General features: G+C 44.8%; 1 pseudogene; it reads left to right on the forward strand.

Moving 5' to 3' along the window:
* The first annotated feature begins 940 nt into the window (after positions 1–940).
* On the forward strand, positions 941–7,654 carry LOC136318300 (histone-lysine N-methyltransferase PRDM9-like; annotated as a pseudogene).
* Positions 7,655–7,877: the final 223 nt, after the last annotated feature.

The raw sequence follows: 7,877 nt of genomic DNA on the forward strand, positions 1-7,877 counted from the left end.
TTGTAGTTGCTTCTAGTATGTGCCTTGACCAGGCCAGTTTGGGATTACAAACTGGTGACTTTACTGTTCCAGGTCACTGCTTTATCTACTGTGCCATCACAGGTCAAGCAAATTTTTTTAAAAATTAGAAAACAAAAGAGAAAGTGTTATGTTAAAAAAAATGGACTTTCTGGCCCTGGCCAGTTGGCTCAGCGGTAGAGCGTCAGCCTGGCGTGCGGGGGACCCGGGTTCCATTCCCGGCCAGGGCACATAGGAGAAGCGCCCATTTGCTTCTCCACCCTCCCCCCTTCCTTCCTCTCTGTCTCTCTCTTCCCCTCCCGCAGCCAGGGCTCCATTGGAGCAAAGATGGCCCAGGCACTGGGGATGGCTCCTTGGCCTCTGCCCCAGGCGCTAGAGTGGCTCTGGTCGTGGCAGAGCAATGCCCTGGAGGGGCAGAGCATTGCCCCCTGGTGGGCGTGCCGGGTGGATCCCGGTCGGGCGCATGCAGGAGTCTGTCTGACTGTCTCTCCCCATTTCCAGCTTTGGAAAAATACAAAAAAAAAAAAAATGGACTTTCTGTCCAGTTAAGTGAACTTTATTATATTTTTTACATAAATGGCCAATCTTTTTTTTTTCTTTTTTCTTTTAGTGAGAGATAGAGAGGTAGGGACAGACAGGGACAGACTGGCTGAAAGGGAGAGAGATGAGAAGAATCAATTCTTCACTGCAGCTCCTTAGTTGTTCATTGATTGCTTTCTCATATGTGCCTTGACTGTGGGGCTACAGCACAGTGAGTGACCCCTTGCTCAAGCCAGCGACCTTGGACTTGAGCCAGCAACCATAGGGTCATGCCTATGATCACTCGCTCAAGCCAGTGACCCTGTCCTCAAGCTGGTGAGCCTGCACTAAAGCCTGATTAGCCCACACTGAATCTGTCAGCCTTGGGATTTCAGAACTTGGGTCCTCAGCATCACAGTCCATCCTGGAGAAGCAAGACTCTCTGGAAAACACTCTAGATGAAATTGGGTAAGAGAAAATTATTTGCAGATTTCAGTTCCTCTGAGTCCTCTAGAAAGGCTAATAAATATGGCCTAGGTATGTGGGGTGGACTTTGAATAGGCCTGGATTTAAGCTCTACTAAACTGAGAGTGAATTTAGCCCTGGAGCTTTGGGCAAATCTTAGAAATTCTCTGAGCTCTTGAATGCTGATGTATAAGGTGAAGATACGTGCATGTATTCTTTGACAGTATTCAATTCAATTTGTTTATTTGTGTATGTATTTATTTATTTTTTTAGGTAAGATGAGGGGAGATAGTGAGACTGACTCCCATATGCACGCTTACGAGGATCTACCTGGCAACCCCAATTCTCGTGTACTGAGCTGTGTTTTAGCACCTCAGGATGATGTGCTCCGGCTAACCGAGCCATCCCCCTAGCACCCAGGGCCAATGCTCAAACCAACTGAGCCACTGACTACAGGAAAGGAGGAGGGAAGAAGGTGAAGATAAAGGGGTGGTGAAGGAGATGGTCGCTTCTCCTATGTACCCTGACTGGAATCAAACCTGGGACATACATTGGGCCAATGCTCCTACAACTGAGCCACTGGCTAGGGTTTAAATTCAATGTAAAAGAACTGACACATAAAAGTTGTCCAATAAATACATCTCTGATAATAGTGACCATACGCTGTTGGTGTTGTATACCAGGCCTTTCCTCAATACCTAACATATAATATGCCCTTAATAAAGTTGGGAAGTTATACCTCATAATGGGAAGATCTAGAAACAAAGGTTGAATTGTCCATCTGTAGTCAGTGTAGAGGTTTACTATTGTAGAGGCTCTCTGAGCCAATAGTTGACAAAGCATAATACCAGAGTATATAGAAGGACAGGTAATAATTTGATGGAAGGAGACTGTGTGTTTTCTGACAAAATAGGGACTAACACTCTAGACTCCACCAAACTCACTCTTCTCCAACTTAGAACTCAGGAGAAAGGAGACTGAAGTAAAGATGTGTAGCCTACGAAAAAGAAAAGGCCATGTGTACCAAGAGATCATTAAGCCCCAGGATGATGACTACCTCTGTAAGAGACCCTCATAAAGCATGTTATATCTTCATAAAATATTTCATCTGGTTATTTGGCCCTTAGAGCATTCCATTTCTCTATGGACCTGCATTACAGAATTGAGGCTCAATAATGTGAGTGCCTGAGTTCTCTCTGAGGCTCTGTATATCCAGGAACATGCACTACACCTTCCCTAATCCCTGTTGCTCTCACCTCCAGATTGTGAGAAGTGTCAGAACTACTTCATTGACAGTTGTACCATGCATGGGCCCCCAACATTTGTAGAAGACAGTGCAGTGGATAAGGGGCATCAATACCACGCAGCCCTCATTCTGCCCCCTGGCTTGAGAATCAGACCATTGGGCATCCCTGAGGCTGGGCTTGGAGTGTGGAATGAGGCATCTGCTCTGCCAGTGGGTCTGCACTTTGGCCCTTATGAGGGCCAGATCACAGAAGATGAAGAGGCAGGCAACAACGGATACTCCTGGCAGGTGAGAAGTATTTACCTCTTCTCCTGTCTTGTGGCTTTCCACATCCCTCCCATAGCTTGGTGGGACCTGCCCTTCTACATACTAGGACATGGATGAAGACAATATGGTTATCTCTGGGTACTGAGTGGACTTTGCAGACCATGGAGCTCCTGTTGAGGATCACAGGTTAAGTGGGAGCAAAGTGGTACAGACATAAAAGAATGCCTCCTCCCAGCCATGATTGGTCAGGTTAACTCAGAAATGATGAGTAAGAAAAGTATCATGTGGTCCAGAGTGGCAATGCGTACAAGCTGAAAGAGCTTTATTGACAGTAGGGTAAAATAATTCTTCTATTACCTCCTCACCTGAAAAAAAACCTTTATATTTTCTTCCTGAAATGCGGATCACCAAAGGGAGAAACTGCCACGAGTATGTGGATGGGAAGGATGAATCCTGGGCCAACTGGATGAGGTAAGGCCAAGAAGTTTCAGGAAGTCATGGAGAACACTCATCCATCACAAGCCCATACATCTTTCCTTCTCATCATGCCTCCCTCAGTGGTCTCCCTCAATCCTCTGTTCCTCTTTTTTCTCCATTCAGTGCTCCTTCAAGGCAAGATGTATTTATAAGAAAAAGGCAATAAAACAAAGCATATGTCCTCAAAATATAAATCTCTATCCTAGAAAATATTTAGGCACATGAAAAAAACTTTGAGGGCCTGGATTACATTTTAATTGATCTAATTAACATTATTTAAGCATGCCCTTACTATATTCCAGTTTGGAGGAAGGAATTCATTACTTAAACAGGTCATATAACCCATCTTCTTATGGTGCAGTAATTGCAGACACAGTGAAACAATTGATTTAGAAATATTTAACTATGATTTTTCTATTTTTCGAGAATTGCAGAGTGCGAGGATACCTAAACCAAGGATAGCCAAAACCTATGCTCAGCAAACTGGGGCTCGCAAGCCACATGTGGCTCTTTGGCCCCTTAAGTGTGGCTCTTCCACAAAACACCATGTGTGGGCGCTACCTCGATAAGGAATGTACCCACCTATATAGTTTAAGTTTAAAAAATTTGGCTCTCAAAAGAAATTTCAATCATTGTACTGTTGATATTTGGCTTTGTTGACTAATCAGTTTGCTGACCACTGGCCTAAACCTGTGAGGGCAGTAAATTATTCCAGCCTCATTTCTATGTATCTTTTTTTTTATTTTTTATTTTTATTTATTCATTTTAGAGAGGAGAGGGAGAGACAGACAGAGAGAGAGAGACAGAGAGAGAGAAGGGGGGGAGGAGCTGGAAGCATCAACTCCCATATGTGCCTTGACCAGGCAAGCCCAGGGTTTTGAACCAGCGACCTCAGCATTTCCAGGTCGACGCTTTATCCACTGCGCCACCACAGGTCAGGCTCCAGCCTCATTTCTAACTAGAACTGAGTTCTGAAGCCTGCAGAGCAATGATCATGGGCCACTTCCCTGAGGGGCTCTTTTATCAGAGGCTACAGAATGTAAATAAGCTATTATTGTTCTTTATGATTTTGCTAAGACAAAGAAACCTCCAAGTCCTAGCTGGTTAGATCAGCGGTAGAGCATTGGCCCAGCCCATGAAAGTCCCAGGTTCGATTCCCAGCCAAAGCACACAGAAGCACTCATCTGTTTGTCCACCCTTCCCCCTCTTCTTCCTCTCTGTCTCTCTTCCCATCCGCACCCAAGACCATTGGAGCAAAGTTGGCCCGGGTGCTGAGGACGGCTCCATGGCCTCCGCCTCTGCCTCAAGGACTAGAATGGCTCCAGTTGCAGTGAAGCAACACTCCAGATGGGCTGAGCATTGCCCCCTGCTGTGCATGCTGGGTGGATCCCTGTTGAGCACATGTGGGAGTCTGCCTCCTCACTTCTCACTTCAGTGGGGGAGACTTCCAAGTTTTTATGGAAATCTGGGTAAGGAATCAAATGCTACCTAAATAAAATGTGAGGAGAATGGATAAAGGCCTCTCAAGAAAAGATGGACTTTGGTTCAGCATTGAATTCTGTGAACTAATCTAGACACAGAGTCCAACTTCAAGTAGCAAGTTCTGTCATATAAAACAGGAACTGATTTAGTTTAGAGAAGCTAGAGGTCACTGGGTTTTATGGCCAATCAGGGTGGAGGTTAAATCTGGAACTGGCTTTGGAAAATGGTATTAGGCAGGATGAGCACCATAAGCAGGACCTGAAGATAGGAAGTCATATGACATTGTGACAGGCTCAGACATTGAACAGGAGGTTCTCCGGGAGCACTGTGGGAGTGGGTGACATCAGAGCCTGAGTGTGAGGTGCAGAACTGGACATGAATCTGAGAGGTAATAGGAACTCATCAATTGTGTGTTCCTTTTCTTTCACCTGCCTCAATCCCAGGTATGTAAACTGTGCCCAGGATAATGAAGAGCAGAACCTGGTGGCCTTTCAGTATTGCAGGCAGATTTTCTACCAAACCTGCCAGGTCATCAAGCCAGACTGTGAGCTGCTAGTATGGTACGGTGACAAGTTTGGCCAGAAGCTGGGCATCAAGTGTGGCAGCAAGCAGAAGAGAGAGCTCACAGCAGCTAGAGGTGGGCACAACTGTTCTTCAAAATGGAAAGAATATAGAGCACTCACCTTAGAAATTTTTATGGTACACTCTAAAGTCAGTAAGATTTCTAATCAGATACTTCAGAAATAAACAACTCATTTCATATGCCTTTGATTCTTAGGAAAAATCTTTATATTTTTTACTTTTGATTTAATTTTTTTTAAGTGAGAGGAAGGGACATAGATTCCTTCATGTGCCCTGACCAGGATCCAGCCAGCAACTCCAGTCTGAGGTCCCCGCTCAGATTAGCCAAGCTATCCTCAGCGCCTGAGGTCAACACTTGAACCATCTGAGCTATTGGGCTGATGCTCGAACCAGTCGAGCCACTGGCTGTGCTAGGGAAAGAGAGAGAGAAGAGGGAGAGGGAGGGAAAGAGAAGCAGATAGTCGCTTTTCATGTGTGCCCTGACCGGAGATTGAACCTGGGACTTTTACATGCCGGTCGAACACTCTGTCCACTGAGCAAACCGGTTAGGGCCTGTTTTCTGAGGGCCACTCCTGTCTAGCATACAGGGTAAGAGCAGAGGTCTGATAGATGCCCAGCAGCCTGGAATGCAGTGCTGTGATCCAAGCTGAGATGCTGGGGACCTTCCTGAGTGAGGTGGGATGATGGTGCTGTTCTTGGCTATAGGGTGGCTTATTTTCTAAGATTTGCTTTGTTAATTTTTGGTAAAAACCACTTTAGTGGAAAATCCTCTCAGAGATTACTTTATCTTTAAGTGAGAGAGGATGGTGGATTAGCTGGAGAAAGATAGGAGTCAAGCATGTAAGAAGTATGCTTGGGGGACCTGGCTGGTTAGCTCAGTCAGAGCACCATCCTGTAATATCAAGGTTGAGCCCAGGTCAGGGCACATATGAGAAATGACCAATAACTGCATGTCTAGGTAGAACAATGAATAAATGCCTCTCTCTCTCTCTCTCTCTATATATATATATATATAGAGAGAGAGAGAGAGAGGTCCCTCTCTTTCTTCTTTTTCTTCTTCTTCTTCTTCTTTCTTTCTTTCTTTCTTCTTCTTCTTTCTTCTTTCTTGTTCTTCTTTCTTCTTTTCTTCTTCTTTTTCTTCCTCATCGTCCTTCCTCCTCTTTCTCCTTTTCCTCCTTCTCCTTCTCCTTTCTTTGTCTCTCTAAAATCAATCAATTTTTAAAAAGTATGGTTGTGGAAATATTTTGAAACAGGACTTCCAATTGTATATGAAATGGGCTGACACTGAATAAAATCAAGAATGAATATTTGATGTGAGGTTTGAGGAAGGACATATTTTCAGTCTATCTGTGAGAAACTGTAAGGGAAGCAATTCCTAGTTGGGGCCAGTGGTCTTTCTGAATAACTGTGTTAAAACCTACATGTATATAGGAAAGGTCAGCATTGCTCCACCCATACAAGGAGTGAAACAGCCCCTGATGCTACTTGAAAGTCCCTCATCTGGCAAAGCGTAGAAAGGACCCTTGATATGGGCTTTTTGGATTTCTAAAGAAGATATAGTAGATAAAAATGAGAATAGAAAGCAGACTGTAAAGAAACACTTTGTGGGAGACAGAGATTACACTGTCAACCCCATAAGAATGACTTGTGGGACAGGTGTTAACAGGCAAAAAATATGACCCAGGAAGCCTTATCAACATCTGTCCTGACCAAAATGTTCTCTTTCAGCAGAACCACAGCCAGAGATACACCCATGTCTCTCCTGCTCTCTGGCCTTCTCTAGTCAGAAATTACTCAGCCAACATGTGGGACGCAATCACCCCTCTCAGATTCTCCCAGGAACATCTGCAAGAAAACAGCTCCAATCAGAGGATCCCTGCCCAGAGAATCCAAATCAGCAGCAGAAACATTCTGATACTCACAACTGGGATGACAAAGCTGAAGGTCAAAAGGTCAAAGAAAAGTCCAAACATTGGCTTAAAAGGACCAGGCCAAGGAGGATTTTAAGGGCCTTTTTCAAACCTCCCAAAGGACACCTGGGAAGCTCTAGTGAGCAAGAGAGAATGATGCAGGAAGCGCCCAGCAGAGGCCAGAAAGTGAATTCAGTAGACACAGAAAAACTGTCTATGTGAGTAGGAATTTCGAGAATTTTAGCTGTCAAGTACAGAGAGTGTCTGCAAGGCTTTGATTATGGGTCACATATTCTGAGACAACAGGGGACACATTCAGGGGAGAAGCCCTATGTTTGCAGGGAATGTGAGCAAGGCTGTACTCAGAAGTCACATCTTCTTACATACCAGAAAACACAGGGCAGAAGTCCTACGTTTGCACAGAGTGTGAGAGAGGCTTTTCACAGAAGTCAACTCTCCTCACACACCAGAGGATACATTCAGGGGAGAAGCCCTATGTTTGCAAGGAGTGTGTGAGCGAGGCTTTTCACTGAAGTCAAACCTCCTCAGACACCAGAAGACACACTGAGGGGAGAAGTCCTATGTTTGCAGGGAGTGTGAGCAAGGCTTTTCACAGAAGTCAAACCTCCTCACACACCAGAGGACACACTCAGGGGATAAGCCCTATGTTTGCAAGGAGAGTGAGTGAGTCCTTAGCATTGAATTGTATCTCCACAGTCATAGCTGTTACACAGGTCATACCCCAGCTCTGAAGGGATTTCACAGGAAGTCTACTGACCCCTTACCCTCCCAACACTGCAATTAGTAAAGAAGTAACTGGTTAAATAAGTTCTTCACTTTCATGACAAGAGATGAGCTATCCAAACAGTTCCTTAAGTGCTGTGGGAATGTCAACACCAATCTACATGTTT

The sequence above is a fragment of the Saccopteryx bilineata genome, unplaced genomic scaffold (assembly GCF_036850765.1).
Source record: "Saccopteryx bilineata isolate mSacBil1 unplaced genomic scaffold, mSacBil1_pri_phased_curated manual_scaffold_29, whole genome shotgun sequence".
In the NCBI taxonomy this organism is placed as follows: domain Eukaryota; kingdom Metazoa; phylum Chordata; class Mammalia; order Chiroptera; family Emballonuridae; genus Saccopteryx; species Saccopteryx bilineata.